Source organism: Petaurus breviceps, unplaced genomic scaffold (assembly GCF_028583685.1).
Source record: "Petaurus breviceps papuanus isolate PSGF00001 unplaced genomic scaffold, PetGlider_PUasm1.0 174, whole genome shotgun sequence".
NCBI lineage: Eukaryota > Metazoa > Chordata > Mammalia > Diprotodontia > Petauridae > Petaurus > Petaurus breviceps.
The window spans coordinates 78,711,435-78,730,684 of NW_027185761.1; the positions used below are offsets into that span (position 1 = coordinate 78,711,435).

Sequence of the window (19,250 nt, forward strand, 5' to 3'; positions counted from 1 at the left end):
TTTCCCTTCCCCAGTAGGCTGCCCCCCCCCCCCCCCCCCCCCCACAGCCCCCCGAACACACACACCCCCCCCCCCCCCCCCCCCCCCCCTCCCTCCTGATGCTCTTCCTCTTACCCCCCCCGCCCCCCCTTCCTACTTTCCCTTCCCCAGTAGGCTGCCCCCCCCCCCGGCCCCGCCTGATTGCTCCTCCTCCTTCTTCCCCTCCCAGGTCCAGGGACACAAGCTGGGTGGGTAAGGATGGAAAGTGTGTGTCTAGAGTGTGTGTTCGGGTGTCTATGAGTATGTGGGGGGGGGGGGGGCAGCCTACTGGGGAAGGGAAAGTAGGAATGGGGGGCGGGGGGCGTAAGAGGAAGAGCATATCGAGGGAGGGGAGCTTGCAGTCCAGAGGAGAGCAGAGCCAGAGAAGGGGACTGGGGGAGCAGCTGAACTCCGCCAGTCTGCCTCATGGAGATGGATGCTTCGCTGGACATATGCCAGGCCCTACTCGGGATACGAAGGAGCAGAGGTGCCCCTCCTTGGGAAGGAAGGGGTGCTCAGCAGTGTCTCTCCACCCCACTACCAACCCTGTCCCAGCAGGGCATTCCTCACAGTACGGACCACCTCCTGCAGAGTACAAGGCTTCTCAAATGCAGCCCTAACTAGGACAGGATGGAGAAGAGTTGAGCCGAGCTAGGCAGAGCTAGACTGGGCTCGGCAGGACAGGGCAAGGCAGGTCTAGGCAAGGCCGGGCTGAACTGGACTGGGCTGGAGATCAGAAGTGGCAGATGAATTTTCTGGGTCTTCTTGCTAAAGTCCATGCCAGTTTGCCCTTCCCTGCCTGGGCCAATAGCTTTTTATGAAGGGGATTTGTTCTGTGAAGTTTGGATTCAGTCAAAGGGCCGCACTTGAGGACCTAGAAGGCCATATGTGGCCTCGAGGCTAAAGTTTCCCCACCCCTTGGCTAGAAGGGGAAGGAACAATCTGGCTGGGGATGGGGATGAGGGAGCTTTGTTTGGGAACATCTTCCTGGAGCCTCCTCCCTCAACTCCAGAGAGTTTGGCATTGCAGTCACAGCAGGTATGCAGCTGGGGAAAAAGGAGGGAGTAGCAGCTGTAGGTAGTAGCAACCTGAGGGGCCTTTGGTCTTCAGTGGAGACCTGGAGTGCCCCTGGCAGCAGCCCATGTTCCTCTCACTTTCCCCTATGGGAGGGGAAGAGATTTTGAATTTCCTCATGAAGTCCTGTAGCCCTGCAGTACATAGGGTTAGGCATCCTAACTCTCTCTGGGAAAAGGGGAATCCTTTGATTCTGTCTCCTTTTTCCACTCTCTGCAGGTCCAGGGGTTTGACAGTGTACTCCCAGGCCCCTATAACATCTCCAAGGCAGGCTACCCTCTGCTCTATCCAGGCTCTGGGACCCCAGGCCAAGTTCCTTCCTACATGGGCCCTGACCAAATCCTGTACTTCTGGGTCACCCCTGAGGTACCTGACCACTAGCCTGCCTGGAAAGATTTCAGCAAATGCTAAGAATTAAGGGTCTTCCCAGGCAGCTGGAGCTCTACTCCCCACTGCAACAGAGGAAGCTTCAAAAGTTATCTGTGCCCTCAGAAAACTCCTAGAAGGAGATTCCAGGAGGCATCACTGTGTTCTCACTCCATTTACTTCTCAAACCCTGAAATCTGGCAGCCTAGTGAAGTGGATGGAATGCTGGTCCTGAAGTTAGGAAGACCTGAGTTCTAATATGACTTCAGTCACTTACTACTCTGCAGCCACATGGATCCCCCAGTTTCTTATTAACAAGCCTAAAATTAGCTGAGCCTCTGTCTGGATGTTGGGAGTCTGTGAAGCATCTTCTCCTGTCTCTGTCTCTTTGTCTCTCTATCTGTCTCTTTCTGTGTCTCTATATGTCTCTGATGCCCCACCTCTATCCTTTATTCTTCCTTGTCCCTTAACCTGTGCCCCAACCAATGCTTACATGTCTTGTAAGTTCTACACCCCTCACCTTCTCCCCAGTTCATGCCCTCAGCACCTCTTCTTGAGGCTGTTCCAACAGTCTCCTCATCAGTCTCATTTCTAATTCCTCCTGCTCAAATCCATCCTCAGCACACCTGCTAACATCTTCCTAAAGCTCAATGGAAACCAGAGGAGCTCCCCTGCTCAAGTAACTTCAAGGAGTCCCCCCTACCTCTCCTAGAAAATAATCCCCCTCAGTTTGGCTTCACAATCTGGCTCCAACATCTATTTCCAGTGATGTTACATCGCTCTCCTTCACTCAGTCTGTTCTGTCCAGAGACTCATTTGCTGGTCTCCATATATGACATTCCAACTACCACCTTTCACCTCTCGCTGGTTGTTCCCCATGCCTAGATTTCTCTCGTTCTTTACCTCTGTCCACTGAGAGTGAAACTAGGCCCCTGCAGAGGGTGTAGCCTTTGGAGGTGTGCTGATCTTCCCCTCCCCCACACCAGGGACCCTTTTAGCACCAGAGACAGCGCTAGTGCTATTTATACAGGGAAGCCTTCAGGGAGGAGATGAGTGGTGTTCTTTCTGGATCAGGCATCTTGTGCCACTTGGAAATGCAGCCTTTTTCATGCAGCCTTCTTGGCTCGCATCCCCTGGTTGTGTGCCTCCCTTTTCTGAGCCTCTGGAGTTCTCTGTGCACTTCTGATGGCTCTGATTTGTCCTATGCCACTGTCCAGTCATTTGAGTATTGTTTCCTCCCCACCCCCACCCCACCCCCCATATCTCATGCCATGTGAGGGCAGGTGCTTCCTTTTACCACTCTGTGGTCCCTGGGGTTTCTAGCAGAGGCCCCAGTACATAGTAAGCATTCAACAAACATGTATTCATTTTGAGCATGTAGATGTTAATTAGATAGATATCTGGGTCTGCGTGTGACTGTTCACATCCTGTCCTATGCTTGACACCTCCTATTCTTACATTCTCCCTTCTCTCCCCTTCTCCCTCTCCAAGCCTCTAACTCTTAGCTTTTAGGTGGTGAATAAGAAGGCAGTCACTCTCACTCTGACACTGTGGAGACTATTATCTTGTTGTGCAGAGAATAAGAGTGAGCTAAGACCTGGGTTCAAGGTAAATTTAGGTGTGGATTTATTGATTAAGCATTCAACTGCCTGGAGTATACACTCAAATCAGGCAGCCCTGAATTGGGGCACAAACAGTGCTTATAAAGGCTAAAACCACAAAAACCACAATTGGGGAGGGGAACTGGCATAAGTAATGACACACAGAAGCCAGGAATTGCCATTGGTTGGATCTATAGCTCAGGACTATTTTGGGCAATATGGCACAAGGGTACAAGGGTGCAACTTTTCCTGGAAGGGGGTCCCTCCCAGAACAGGGTGGAGGGTACAGGGTGAAGGGTACAAGGTGGAGGGTCGTTGAGTAATGGGGACAGCCTAGGGTCATGTTATGGGGAAAGGGTGTGGGGACCCTGCTTGGTCAGCAGGAACAGAATGGGAAGGTCTCTTTTTTTCATTCTGTTTTTTGCTTTTTGGAGGTGGGGAGGAAGACAGGGCAATTGGGGTTAAGTGAAGGGTGGTCTCTTCTTAAGATAAACTTGTGCAATAACCCTGGGACTACACTTTGGGCAATACCCAAGACTATGCTTTAAGCTATTACAGGGTATAGGATAGAGACAGACGAATATAAAGGGGCTTAATGGTGGACTTCAAATCAGGAAATGGGTGATTTGGGTTTGGTCACAACAATATGATGACTTCATCCAAAGCCTAAATTGAGACCTTCATGGACAGAGTCTGGTAGCATCCTTAATTCACCAACAAGCATTTATTAAATGCTTCCTCTGTTCTGTGTATTGAGGGCTGTGACTTCAAAAGCAGACACGGAATGGTATCTGCCCTCCAAGAGCTTGTATTTTTTTTGGGGGGGCAGTGTGAATAAGCACACACGACCTGCAGGAAAGCCCTAGCATGAGGTGCAACAGGGCATGCAGTGGGAAATGGGGATTGGGCTTAGCTTGAAAGGAATCTAGTGGTTCTGGAAGGTGGCTGTGAGGAGGGAGGCCATTCCAGGCATGAGGAACATGCTGAGCAAGGAAAGGCATAGAGATGGAATGGTGTGTGGGCAATGGTGAGCCTACCAGTTTGACTAGACCTGGGGTGGGGAACCTTCAGCCTTGAGACCACATGTGGCCCTCTAGGTCCTTGGGTGTGGCCTTTTCCACTGAGTCCAGGTTTTACAGAGCAGCTCCTTTTATGAAGGGGATTTATTCTGTGAAGTTTGGATTCAGTCAGAGGGCCATCCTTGAGGACCCAGAGTGTAGGTCTCAAGGCCACAAGTTCCCCACCCCTGGACTAGATCATAGCATATGTCTGAAGACTCATTTGACACCTGAACAGGTTCTAATGGGGATTCCTTTTGGGTCCAATGTGGCCACTGAGATCCTTTCCAAGCCTCTAATTTGTGATTGTGTGAATCAGCCTAGAAAAGTAGGCTGGGAGTCAGACTGTGAAGGGCTTTAAATGAGCTGATATTTTGTCCTAGAAGAGTGAGAGAGCCACTGAACCTTCAAAGCAGGGTAAGACTCAGGGTTGGAATTGTGCTTTAGGAATATTGGTCTGGCAGGCACTTGGAGGCTGTATTGGAAGAGGGAGAGATGATAACCTTAACCAGGATGGCGACTATGTGGGTGAAGAAAGGGGAGATGTGAGGGTTACAATTGCCCAATCTGCAAGAAGAACTACTTAGGCAGAGCTCTGAGCTAGTGGCATTTTATTAAAGGGTCCATGGTCCCCTATAATGAAGTGGACCCCAGATCTTCCCCATGATCTCAGATGCCCCTTTCCTTCCAGGCCTTACTTTTACAAGGTTTGAGACTAAATTTGGTACCTGAACAGTCCAGAGAGGTTACACAAAATGCAAAATCCCATTCATTGATAGACCTTGTTTCAAGGGCCAAAAATCAAGATGGGCAAGGCAAGAGTCATCTCTGTTGAACCAATGGTCATAGGACAGTCACCTGCTCATGCTGGGCAAGAGGGCATGGTCCAGAGGTACAAAAATAAGTCGGAGGATTTTCCATATAATTGAGTCACTTCTGTCATGCTTGACTTGGTCACTGTAACAAGGAAGCACAAGGGTGGAGGTCCTCTATTTAACGTACTATGATGAAGTGAATGAACTTACAATCTGCAGTTCACAGCTCTGGGGTCTAACATACAGAACTTACAACCACCACCACTATAGAATCATATCAAACTGATCACTGCTGATTGGAAGAGAGCAGGGGTCTCATAGGAAAAGGGATGTGAGCCTCATCTAGGATGGTGACCATGGGGATGAAGAGAGGGTGAAAGATGCAAGCTATATCAAGCAAGGAAAAGCAGAAAAGTTTGCTCATTGCTTAGATGTAAAAGGTGAGGAAGAGAAGATTCATTCCCTTCCTCCATTGTCACCCACTTTACTGGGAAGATAAGCAATTCAGTATAGGCTGTACATGTGTAGCTATGCAAAACATTTCCATAGTAGATATATTGTAAAAGACTGACTATATTTCCCTCCCTCCTATCCCACCTCCTACTTGTTCTATTCTCTACTTTGATCCCCTCCCTTTTCAAAAGTGGGTGCTTCCAACTTCCCTCCCCTCAGCCTGCCCTCCCTTCCATTATCCCCCCTCTTATCCCCTTCCCCCTACTCTCCTGTAGGGTGAGATACCCTATTTAGTGTGTATGTCATTCCCTCCCTGAGCCAGATTCATTGAGAATAAGGTTTTGCCTTTTTGCCTTCCTGTTCTTCCCCTCCATTGTAACCATTTTCCCTTGCCTCCTCTGTATGAGATAATTTACCCCATTCTGTCTCTCCCCATCTCCTCTCCTGATATTCCTCTCTCACCTCTTTTTTCCCCAATTTTTATTCAATATGAAACATATCTCTACAGTTTTTATTGAGGATGTTGACCACATCCACGACCAAACCCACCTCTAAATTGGGATTCTGTTGCTGACCCAGCCCCAGCCTGGGCCTTCTTGTCAGCACCAGGGGGAGCAGCACTTCGTCTGTATGTGTCTCTGTCAGCTTCACCCCAAGTAAGTCGGGCAGGTCGCTCACCCTCCAGACCTTTGGGCCTTGGCCTTCCTGTCCCTGGACGATGTCCAGGGAGTGTGGCAGGCACAAACTCAGCGGGGAAGGTGAAGGTAATCCCAGAGGTACTGAATGACTTTATTTGTGAGGTAACAGTAAAAATGCCTCCATGCAAACTGCTCCTTAACATAGCCATGAGACTTTAGAGACTGCATGGCCTCCATGACATGGAGATTGGGCACATTTTTGTCTGTCAGCTCAGGGTGGTTTGGCATGAGAACATCCTTCGTGGCTACCATTACTCTGTCCTTAAAAAGGAGTTCATAGATGGCAATTCGGTTCTTCTTGGGCATCAACATCTCATTGGCAATTGCTGCTCTAGACAGAGCCTGGGATAGAAAGGGATTCTCTCACCTCTTAATTTCACCTTTTAAGTATCATCCATTCCTGTTAAATTGGGCCTGTGCCCTCTATCTATGTATACCTGTAAACATATATACACACATTCACATATGTATTTATATGACCATATACCCTCATATATAGACATATATAAATATTTCTATTCCCTTCAACTACTGAGAAGAGTTTCATAAGTTACAATGATTGTTTTTCCATGTAGGAATGTAAATAGTTCAACTTTGATGAGTTCCTTTTGATTTCTTTTCCCTGTTTACCTTCTCATGCTTCTCTTGCTTCTTGTATCTGAATGTCAAATTTTCTATTCAACTCTGGTTTTTTCAGCAAGAAAGTCCTCTATCCCACTGAATGACCATATTTTCCCCTGAAACATGATACTCAGTTTTTCTGGGTAGGTGGTTCACGGTTTTAATCCCAGCTCGTTTGACTTCCGGAATATCATATTCCAAGCCCTTCTATCCCTCAGTGTAGAAGCTGCCAGATCCTGTGTTATCCTGATTGTTTCCACAATATTCAAATAGTTTCTTCCTGGCTGCTTGTAATATTCTCTCCTTAATCTGGGAATTTTGGAACCTGGCTATAATATTCCTAGGAGTTTTCTTTTCTGGATCTTTTTCAGGAGGTGATTGGTGGATTCTTTCAACCTCTATTTTGCCCTCTGGTTCTAAAATATCAGGGCAGTTTTCCTTGAGAATTTCTTGGAGGATGATTTCTAGGTTCTTTCTTTGATCATGGCTGTCAGGTAGTCCAATAATTTTTAAATGATCTCTCCTGGATCTATTTTCCAGTTCAGTCGTTTTTCCAATGAGATATTTCACATTGCCTTCTATGCTTTAATTTGTTTGGATCTGTTTAACAGCATCTTGATTTCTCATAAAGTCATTAGCTTCCATTCGCTCCAATCTAATTCTGAAGGAATGATTCTCTTCAGTGAGCTTTTGAGATTCTTTTTCTATCTGGCAAATTTGGCTTTTTAAAGCATTCTTCTCCTCATTGCCTTTTTGAGTCTCTTTTGCCATTTGAGTTTGTCTATTTTTAAGGTGTTATTTTCTTCAGTCCGGTTGTTGATTCTCATTTCATAATTTCTTGCATCATTCTCATTTCTCTTCTCAATTTTTTCCTCCACTTCTCTTATTTGTTTCTTAAGGTCCTCTATGGCCTGTAACCAGCTCATATTTTTCTTCGAAGCTTTTGGTGCAGGAGTTCTGACTTCACTGTCTTCCTCCTGTTCCATGCTTTGATCCTTTTTGTTGCCAAAATAGGAGTGCAAAGTGGGGTTGTTCTGTTTATTTTTATTTCTTTGCCTGCTCATATCGCCACTCAATCACTTGACCCCTGGGCTTTTTGCCACAGTAGGACTCTGCCACCAGACAGGGGAGCTTCATCCCAAATGCTGGGGTTTTCTCAGCTGCTGAAGGTATTAGTTGAGTGCCCTCTCTGAAGCCTCCACAAGCTCTGGTGAGCTGGTCACACACCCCAGGACCTCCCCCCTAGACCGTAATCCAGATCCAAGCATGTTAAAGCAAGAGCGATTACCCCTCAGACTGGTCACTTGGTCCCCCTCCAATCTGAAGGCCAGGAGCTGAAGCTGTCACATGGGGGTGGCTGCAGGGCTGTGGCTTCTCGCCCCAGGGGCAAAGGCCGACCACACTCTCAATTCATGGATCCCAAAGTCCACACTGCAGTGACCTCTCACTTTGTCCTTAGCATTTATGTGTTGATAATTCTGGAAACCACCACAGATGCTGATGATCTTTAGTCCCTCTAGCCAGTGGTTGGTCAGGCCTGCCCTGGGGCTAAAACCTCCCACGGGGCTGGGCTCAGCTCCCAGAGCGCTATGCTGGCTGATTCCTGCTGGCCTGCTGGGATGTCCTCAGTGGAAGGTTAGCTTCTCTATGTCATTTGTGAGTTCTGTAGCTCCAAAATTTGTTGAGAGTCCCCTTTTACATGAATTGTGGGAGGTGGAAGCCAGAACCCCAAGGAAGTTCTGTTTCTACTCTGCCATCTTGAATTTGTTCCCCCTAACTGTTCTTCAAGGAGCTTCTAATGTAACAAGGGAGACTGTGTGCATATATAGTGAACAAAAATATTATGAACAGAATATGTGTGTGTATGTTTAGGGATAAGGGTGAGAGAGAGAGACAGAAAAAGACAGAGACAGAGACTGAGAGATGGATAGGAAAAGAGTGAGAGAGACAGAGAGAGACAGAGACAGAGAGACAGACAGACAGACAGAGAGACAGACAGAGACAGACAGAGAGAGATGTGATAACAAATGATCTCCTGCAGATTTCAGGATTTTAGCTAGGACTTGAAGGAGGCCAGGAAAGCTCAGAGGTGGAGATGAGGAGACAGAGGATCCCAGGCATGGGGAAGGATAGCAGAGGAAATTCTTGGAGCTTCAAGGTGGGGCATTTTGTTCTTGAGGTAGCCGGATGGTCAGAGCCCCTGGCCCAAAGAAGACCCTGGCAGAGAGGAAGGTCTAAGACACCTGGAAAGGGAGCAGTTGTGAAGGGTTTTGAAGGCCAACTGGAGGAGATGGTCATTGTAAAGAAGCTACATTTCAATCCAGAGCAAGACCCCAGTGATATGGGGGCTTGGATAAAGATTCAAAATTGGGCTAAACTTTGAACACTTGGACTTAGATCGTTCTTTTACTTATGTGTCTATGTGTCAGTGCGTGGCATCATATGTGTTCACTAGCAAACCAAAACAAATGACCTGGTGTGCAAATGGTTTACACAGGGAATTTTGCATTTGCATTCAGAGAAGAACTTCAGCCTCAAAACAATAGAAGTGAGGGACAGATTCTGAACAAAACAGATGCAGGCACTAGGAGGCAATGTGGTCAAGGGGAAAGAACCCTGGAGTGAGTGTCAGGAGTCCCTGTTCTGCTGCTTAGCACTTGCATGACCTTGGAGCAGTGGTTTCCTCCCTCTGGTCCTCAGTTTCCTCTTCTGGAAAATTAAGGGGTGGGAGGGGTCAACCTGGGAGGTCCTTTCTTACTCCAAGTGTCCACAAATCAGGAAGAAAGGCAGATAGAAGGCTAGGGAGTCTCCACAGGGAGCTGCCATTCCAGAGGCTCCAAAATGTATGTGAATCTGTGGTCTTCTCCATGTCACTGGTCCCTCCAAATCACCAGCCATGCCCTCTTCCCTCAGTCTTCTGGGAGCCCTACGCTGAGGTGTTGCCCCTGCTGCCAAGCTCTTGTCCTTGCAGGGATGATCCCTTGGCTGGGCACCCTTCCTTTGCCTTCCATGAAAGCAGAGAGCATCCTTGTTTTAACCCTCACCTCTCTGGTGATGATGCCCTGTGAACAACCCCCCAGGGCACACCTTCTTGGGTGATGTGTTGCAGCCTCAGTATTGCTCTTCTGGGACCTCAGCACTTCCCTGTGATGGAGCCCATGTGATTCACAGTTATTCAGCATCCCAGGAAGGTAACAGATAGTTTAAAAAAAAGTGGTCCTTCATTTCAGGAGGAAGCTTGAGGTTAATGAAGCATTATACAATTGCCAAAATTAAAATTTAAAAGTCATTTTGAGTGATGACTGTTGTTTTCATGTCACCTTCATTTCCAATACATTCCTCCCACCCCCTTCCCAACCAACCAAGTCCCAGCTTTGTTGGATATTACTTTCCCTCCAATGCCCTTTGATAAAGATAGACTGGTGTCCTCTGTTCTTCACAGACAATGCTAATTCTCCAGCCTCTGTGCCTTTGCTGTGGGTATCTCCCCTGCCTGGAATACATCCCTTTTCACCTCCCCCTCACAGAACTCTACTATGGTAGTTAGTTCATTGCATTGCTTTTTTTCCTTTTATGTTTTTGGTTGTAAAGAATAGATGTTTGGGGAGGGTGGGAGGCAGGATGTATTGGAAATGAAGGCAATATGAAAAAAAGACATCACTCAAAAGGATTTATAGATTTTAATTTTTTTGGTATAAATCTTTTTTTATATTTGAATATTTGATTTTAAAACTTTCAATTCCAGATTCATTCCCTTCCTCCCCTGCCACCCACCCCCACTGGGAAGACAAGCAGTTCAGTATAGGTTGTACATGTGCGGCTAATGCAAAACAATAACATAGTAGATATATTGTAAAAGACTGACTATATTTCCATCCCTCCTATCTCACCTCCTACTTGTTCTATTCTCTAATTTGATCCCCTCCCTTTTCAAAAGTGGGTGCTTCCAACTTCCCTCCCCCCCAGCCTGCCCTCCCTTCCATCATCCCCCCTCTCATCCCCTTCCCCCCCTATTCTCCTGGAGGGTGAGATACCCTATTTAGTGTGTATTTTGCTTCCTCCTCAAGCCAGATTGAATGGGAATAAGGTTGACCCATTCCCTTTTGCCTTCCTATTCTTCCCCTCCATTGTAACCATTTTCCCTTGCCTCTTCTGTACGAGATAATTTGCCCCAATCTGTCTCTCCACATCTCCTCTCATTATATTCCTCTCACCTCTTAATTTCACCATTTAAGTATCATCCCTTCCTGTTAAATTGGTCCTGTGCCCTCTATCTATGTATACCTGTAAACATATATACACACATTCACATATGTATTCATATGCCCATATACCCTCATATATAGACATATATATTTCTAATCTCTTCAACTACTGAGAAAAGTTTCATAAAATACAATTATTTTTTCCATGTAGGAATGTTAATAGTTCAACTTTGATAAGTTCTTTATGATTTCTTTTCCCTGTTTACCTTCTCATGCTTCTCTTGCTTCTTGTATTGGAATGTCAAATTTTCTATTCAACTCTGGTTTTTTCAGCAAGAATGCTTGAAAGTCCTCTATTCCACTGAATGACCAAATTTTCCCCTGAAACATGATACTCAGTTTTGCTGGGTAGGTGACTCTTGGTTTTAGTCCCAGCTCCCTTGACCTCCGGAATATCACATTCCAAGCCCTTCGATCCCTCAGTGTAGAAGCTGCCAGATCCTGGGTTATTCTGATTGTGTTTCCACAATATTCAAATTGTTTCTTCCTGGCTGCTTGTAATATTCTCCCCTTAATCTGGGAATTTTGGAACCTGGCTATAATATTCCTAGGAGTTTTCTTTTCGGGATCTTTTTCAGGAAGTGATTGGTGGATTCTTTCAACCTCTATTTTGCCCTCTGGTCCTAAAACATCAGGGCAGTTTTCTTTGAGAACTTCCTGGAGGATGCTTTCCAGGTTCTTACTTTGGTCATGGCTTTCAGGTAGTCCAATAATTTTTAAGTTATCTCTCCTGGATCTATTTTCCAGGTCAGTGGTTTTTCCCATGAGATATTTCACATTGCCTTCTATTCTTTCATTTGTTTGGATCTGTTTAACAGCATCTTGATTTCTCATAAAGTCATTAGCTTCCATTTGCTCCAATCTAATTCTGAAGCAATGATTCTCCTCATTGAGCTTTTGATATTCTTTTTCCATCTGGCAAATTCGACTTTTTAAGGCATTCTTCTCCTCATTGCCTTTTTGAGCCTCCTTTGCCATTTGAGTCAGTCTGTTTTTTAAGGTATTATTTTCTTCAGTCAGGCTATTGACTCTAATTTCATAATTTTCTTGCATTGTTCTCATTTCTCTTCCCATTTTTTCCTCCACTTCTCTTATCTGCTTCTTAGGGTCCTCTATGGCCTGTAACCAGCTTGTGTTTTCCTTTGAAGCTTTTGGTGCAGGAGTTCTGACTTCACTGTTTTCCTCCTGTTCCATGCCTTGCTCCTTCTTGTCCCCAAAATGCGAGTGTAACATTGGAACCTTCTGTCTGCTTTGCTTCCTTTGCCTGCTCATTTTGCCACTCAATTATTTGACTTTTGGGCTTTTTGCCACAGTAGGACTCTGCCACCAGACAGGGGAGTTTTTGTCCCAAACACTGGGGTTTTCTCAGTTGCCGGAGGTATTAGATGGGTGCCCTCTCTGAGGTCTCCACATGCACTGGCAAGCTGGACACACACCCTGGGACCTCCACCCTAGACTGCAATCCAGATCCAAGCAGGTTAAAGCAAGAGCGATTACCCCTCAGACTGGTGCTTGGTCCCCCTACACTCTGCAGGCCAGGAGCTGAAGCCGCCACGTGGGGCTGGCAGGCTGTGCTGGCATCTCAGCGGTTTCTTGCCCCGGGGGTAGAAGCCATGCACTCCCACTTACTGGGTCCCAAAGTCTAGACTGCACTGGCCTCTCACCTTGTCCTTCGCATCTATGTATTGATAAATCTGGAAACGGCCACAGCTGCTGCTGATCTGGAGTCCCTCTGGCAGGAGGCTGGTCAGGGGCTAAAGCCTTGGTGTGGGGCTGGGCTTGGCTCCCAGAGTGCTGTGCTGGCCAATTCCTGCCGGCCTGCTGGGCTGTCCTCAGTGGGAGGTTAGCTTCTCTGTGTCATTTTGTGGGTTCTGCAGCTCCAAAGTTTGTTTAGAGTCCCCTTTTTACATGGATTGGGGAAGGTGGAAGCCGGAGCCCCGGGAAGGTCTTGCTTCTACTCTGCCATCTTGGCTCCGCCCCCCACAGATTTTAATTTTAACCATTTTCCCCTCTGCCTTGAAGATACAGCTCAAATAACATCTTCTGCATAAAGACTTTTCTGATTTCCATTCAGAGGCGAATGTCCTCCCTCTCAAATTATACCCTGGGCTTCACTACTTTGTATTTATTCTCTTAATATTAATTATGTAGAAAGGTATGGGCTTCTTGTCTACCCTAAGCTCATTGTCTTGTACAAAATGACTATTATGGAAATGTTTTACATGATTGCATGTGTATAAGCTATATCTGATTGCTTATTGTCTCAGGGAGGGAGAGGGAAAGGAAGGAGGGATAGAATTTGGAACTAGAAACTATAAATTTTTTATTATGCTAAAATTTTTTAAAATCATTTGAAAAAATAATGTGAGTTCATTGAGGGCAGAGATGGTTTCACCTTTGTCTCTGTCCTCAACACCTCGAAGAATTCCCAGCATGATGGGAGATGCTTAATACGTGCTTATTAACTGATCTTTTGTCATTTCTGGTGAGCAGAGGAAGTAACAGCCTTCCTAGACCTGATGTTTCACATCGAGTACCTTTCCCATACCCACTTTAGGAAAACCTAGCCACAATCAAGCTTTAAATAATGAGTCCAAGGGGTGTCTGGGTAGGGGATCCTTAATGACTCAAAAAGTTTGAATAAAGTGTGGCATCCCTGCACCTTGTCAGGAGACAAGGACTGAATATGATATCCACATGCATGCTGGCATTCAGAGCAGAGGGCTCCTTCGAGGAGAAGGCATAGAGACAGTGCCTTAGCCCAGTTCCTATTGTGACTTCTCTCTGTATTTCTTGGTCTCTGTCCATCTGTCTATCCATCCATCTGCCATGTAGCAGCATCTCTGGGTCACTAGCCTGCCTTCCATTGCATTGTCAGGCTGAATGCCCCCAAAGTGGCTGATGAGTGCTTCCATGAAGGATTGTGGCTTCTAATGCCACTGTTATGAAACCCCTATCTGGTGGGCTTCCAATGAATACCACTTAGCTTTGACAAAAGTAGTTTACTGTGAGGGTATAGTAGGAATGGAACTTATGCAACTGTTGCCCCAAACCAGGGGTATATGCAGAAGGTCCCAAGGAAAGGGGAATCAAACTGGGGGTGCCATGTTAATGAGGTATGTGGAAGAGAAGCCAGGGAGCCAAGGTGCACCTTAGAATTCCTGAGTCATGTCACCAAGTTCACTCAATGCACCATATTGGTGATGGATAAACTGCTGGCTTGCTCAGTTGGACCAGTTCCTTGTAGGATGCAGAGTCTCAACTGATGAGCCCATTGACTAGTAGGCTAGGGCAAACAGACTGCCCCTCAGGGTTGACTTCTGAGCAGTCCAAACTGCTGTTACTACCAACTCTGGGGATCTGTTACTGATGCCAGTTGCTGAAGGGGTCTCTGATGTTTCATCCTGGTCCATTCTGTCTCTGGATATTCATTTGCACAAGCTAAGGAAGGAATCAATGCATAGTAAATAGGCATCATGTGCTTAGGGACTACTGGGGACTAGATGGGTTCATGAAGCTGCCAGGGGTTTCTCTCTCTTCCCCCCCTCCCCACCAGGCCAAGAGCAATTTATTGCACTCAGAAGCTGCCCAGGAAAGGATGATCTTTTTTTACACCCTCAAATCAGGCTCCACAGGCAATTAAAATACTTTGTCCTCACAAAACCAGCCCTTCAGTCACTCATGGCCTGAAGTGGTTCTTAAGTATCCCCCTGTTGAGTTGGACCTAGGCAGGGAATACTGCACATGCTCAGTTTAACCTGCTGTTTCACAGAGGGGAGGGTGGGGAGAAATAGCATCTGTGAGGGTCAGTCTTGATGGATCTAGGCCATGACTCAGCATTCATTATTCTAGTAACATCTCTGTGATTATTGGTTCATCTGTCTGGATAAAAGAGCTGGGGAGGGAACAAGTCCCTTCATGTGGTCCTTTTCCCTAAGAGGAAAAGCATGGCCACCCCTCTCAAGCTCTGTATTCCTGTTTACCATCTTTAATCTATCAATAGATGTTTATTAAGCAATAATATGTTCTAGGTGTTGTTCAAGCACTGGGATGCAAAGAGGTTCAAAAGATAGTTTCTGCCCTCAAGGAGCTTACACTGAGATGGGGGAGACAACCCAAGGACAAAGTATGCAAAGAGAGCTATGTATAGCACAAATAGGAGATAATTAACAGAAGGTACTGAAATTAGCAGGGGCTGGGGAAAGCTTCCTGTCAAAGGTGGGATTTTAGTTGACAGTTGAAGCCAGAGAAGCCAGTGACTGGAACAGAGGCAGGAGAGCATTCTAGGCTTGGGGAATGGTCCAAGAAAATGTCCAGAGCTGAGAGATGGACACAACCAGGAGACCCACATCCCTGGATTGAAGAATGTGTGCTGGGGAGTGAAGTGTGAGAAGACTGGAAAGGTTGGAGGAGGCTGGGTTATGAGGGCTTTGGATGCCAACCAGAGCATTTGGTGTTTGATCCTGGAGGCAACAGGGAACAACTGGAGTTTATTGAGTAGGGGGGGGGGCGATATGGCCAGACCTGTACTTTAGGAAAATCACTTTGGTGACTGAATGGAAAATGTATTGGGATGGGGAGAGACCTGAGCAGGCTATTGCATGTGTCCAAGTGTGAGGTTTTGAAGGCCTGGACCAAAATGGGGGCAGTGTAAGAGGAGAGAAGGGGGTACATTTGGGAGAGGCTATAGAGGTGAAATTAACAAGTCTTGGCACCATATTGGATATGGGTGGTAAGAGATAAGAGTCCGGGACAACTCCTGGATTGGAAGCCTGAGGGACTGGGAGTGTGGGGCTGCCCTGATGGCAATAAAAAAGGTAAGAGTGCATTTAGGGGAGTTTCAGATGTCTACTGGTCATCCAGCTTGAGATGTCTGAAAGGCAGTTAGACATGAGATTGGAGGACAGCAAAGAAGTTGGGCAGGACTAGTCGATTTGAGAATCACCAGCATAGAGATCGTGATTAAATCCATGGGAGCTGGTGAGACCACCAGGTGAGGTAGGGTAGAAAGAGAAGAGAAGAAGATGCAGAACAAAGTCCTAAGGGATGTCCAAAGACAAAAGTATGAAAAGAGAGCCTGATCTGGAAGAGGACCAAATAAGACCCACTCACAAATTTCATGAAGAGTCTCTGGGGTTTTCCCCCCAAAACCAATCATTTGTACATCCTGTGACTGCTGTGTCTTAGAAGGTAGGTTACATTATATTACATCTGTGTGTGTGTGTATGTTTAGTGGGGGGGTTGATTGGAGTACATGATGTGCTGAACATGTGCCCTTGGACCACTGCCCCCAAATAGCTTAGTGATGAAGGATTTGGAATGATGGAGCCCCAATCTTCCCCACTGGCCACTGAGCAGTTAAGGGCCACAAAGAGAGGGAGTCTTTAAAAGGAAGTGACCTGCCCAATGACTTAAATAAAGGACGACATCATAAACTTAGAAGAACAAGGAGGAAATTACTTTTCATATCTCTGGATAGAGCAGCAATTCAAGACCAAAGAAGGGATAGAGAGGATCATGAGAGATAAAACAATTTTGATTAAATTTTTAAAGTTTTGTTACAACAAAACCAATGAAGGTAAAAGTAGAAAGGAAGTAACTGGAAGAAAATCTTTATGGCAAGTTTCTTTGATAAAGGTCTCATTTCCAATATACACACAGAACTTATCCAAATTTATAAGAGCTATTCTACTAATTGAGACACAAACCCACATTTTCCTAAGAAATACAAGCCACCAATAGTCATGTGAGAAATGCTTCAAATTACTAACAATTAGAGAAACACAAATTAAAGAATTCTGAGGTTGAATCTCACACCCATCAGATGAACAGAGTTGACCCAAAGGGATGATGACAAATGTTGGAGGGGTTGTGAGGGAACAGGCGCACCAATGCACTGTTGCTAGACCTGTTACTTGGATTAGTCATTCTGGGAAGGATGGCCCCAAATAATGCCCCTAACACTGTCAAATTGTACTTCTCTTTGCCCAAGTGATAGCTCTAGTAGGCATACACCTCCATAGAGATCAGAGAAAGAAAAGAGCCCAAATATGCACTAATGTTTGTAGCTCCTTTTCCATGGTGACAAAGACGGGAAACTCAGGGGGAGCCCATTAATTGGGGAATAGTGGCGGTACAAATGATCTTATGTGAATGTAATGAAATGCTATTGTGCTGTTCTAGCTGTGTGACCCTGGGCAAGTCACTTCAATCCTGCTTGTTTTGGTTTCCTCAAGTGTAAAATGAGCATAAGGACAGCACTTGCCTTGTAAGGTCATTGTGAGAATTGAGTGAGGTCATGTTTGAAGAAGCCCTTGGCACCAGTGCTGGCCCATACAGGGCACTATAGACACACTTATTCCCTTTGACTCTTCCTTGTAGCAGATGCTGGAGAGGACCATTGAGGAGAGACCTGGGAAGACTTGGATGAGCTGGTGCAGAGGGAAGGGAACAATTTATACAATAACAGCATCATTGTAAACACAAATAACTTCAAAAGACTTAAGAACTTGGATGTGTCATCTCTCTGACATGCAGTGTGCAGCGAGCTTCATTGGTGGTCCTCTGGGATTGTAGTTGGACTAATGGTAGAGCTGCTGCCCACCTCCTGAGGAAGAGGTGATGAACACTGGGAGCCAGAGATGTGGGCATGGATGATATAAGGCTTGTTTGGCTTGAACATGTTTTTGTTACTAGAATTTTTTTCTTTTTTCAATGGGAGGGAAGGAGCGAGACAGGAAGTGTTGGGCTCTTAAATTGAAAACAAATTTTAAAAAGGTGTAATTTGCCCTTGTCTCTTTTCTTCCTTTCTACAGACAATTCCAGGAGTATTCAAATCCCTCTTTGTAAGGGTGGAGGGAGGTGGATTGTACCAACTGTGAGTGTGTGGCCACTGAAGCATGTGTAGGGAGTCAGAGGGTCCTGAGCCTGGCCTTTGGTCCCCTGGATGCCTCCTCTGTTTAGTTCTTTAGAGGCAGTGATCTCAAGATGGGCATTTCCAGCTGTGGAGGAAGTTCTGGGAATCACGGAGGTAGGAGAATCTTGTTGCTTCACTCAAAGCTGATGGAGACATAATGAAAACTGATGGGTCAACACTAAATGGTTTCTTATGCCAGTTCTAAAATGATGCACCAGACCACGGAAGTGTGAAAAACGTGGGCCAGGCAAGATTCATCAATGCAATACATTTATTAATACCATGAGTAAGGTTTTTATAGAGTAATGAAACAAAGAAGGTAATTATAGGTCACTAAGTTTTCTAATACTGCTTTGTTCAGTTTCAAGATGCCAGATATGGTGTCAAGTACACCTTGATGGTAACCATGTCCTTGCTGATTCTATACCCAATGAATAGTATCTAAAAATGTATAATTATCATAAATTGCAGCTAACATCTTCTGGCTGGAATCCCAGAACAGGGCTGAGCCCTAGATCTCAGATATCAGGCAAGCTCTGATTTACAGCCACTTCTCATGGGAAAACCAGGACTAGATAGTATGGACTGGTCACATCCCTGGAAAATCCGCAGCTAACTTATCAAGGACCAGCCTGATTCCTGGACCAGATGTTTTGGTTCCCTTCATAAAACAAAGGATGCAAGAAAAAGCCAAATCCCTCTCATGAGAGGCTTGGCTTTCCTAGGACTAAATATAAACTTGAGGGAGATTCCTTATGGAGGAGAGAGGGTTTAATGCCCCAGCCCTTTGGGCCCACATGTGGTATATATGTATGTTTATATACACATACACACATATATGCACATACATATACACATATATAATATATGCACATATTATATATGTGTATATATGTCTGCATCTAGGTCTTTGCATATATATGGCATATATGTATGCATTTATAATACATGTATGTACATATAGAGAGATATACTTGAGCCTTAAGCAAGGATTTTTGATGCAAATATTATCCCCAAATGATAGTTTTTATAGTTTACTTTTGTCTTTGCAAAAGCCTTCCAGTTTTATGTAATTGAAATGACCTATTTTGTCTTTTGTGGTCTCTATCACTTGTTAAAACTTTTCCAGCTTCCAGGAATCATGAATGATGTCCTGTTTCTATTTCCCTCCAAGATTTTGCAAGATGTCATATATGGTGTAAGAAGCTGGTCTAAGCTTTCTTTCCTTCCTTCCTTCCTTCCTTCCTTCCTTCCTTCCTTCCTTCCTTCCTTCCTTCCTTCCTTCCTCCTTCCTTCCTTCCTTCCTTCCTTCCTTCCTTCCTTCCTTCCTTCCTTCCTTCCTCCCTGTCTTTCTTTCTTTCTTTC

At 45.6% G+C, this 19,250-nt stretch overlaps 1 protein-coding gene and 1 pseudogene across 2 annotated transcripts in view; one reads left to right on the top strand and one right to left on the bottom strand.

The window, feature by feature from the left end:
- LOC138158300 (guanine nucleotide-binding protein G(I)/G(S)/G(O) subunit gamma-11-like) overlaps positions 1 to 19,250 on the top strand; it is a 273,389-nt gene that overhangs the window by 127,078 nt on the left and 127,061 nt on the right. The gene's annotated exons all lie outside the window — the stretch shown is intronic.
- LOC138158486 (small ribosomal subunit protein eS10-like) lies at positions 5,897 to 6,395 on the bottom strand (annotated as a pseudogene).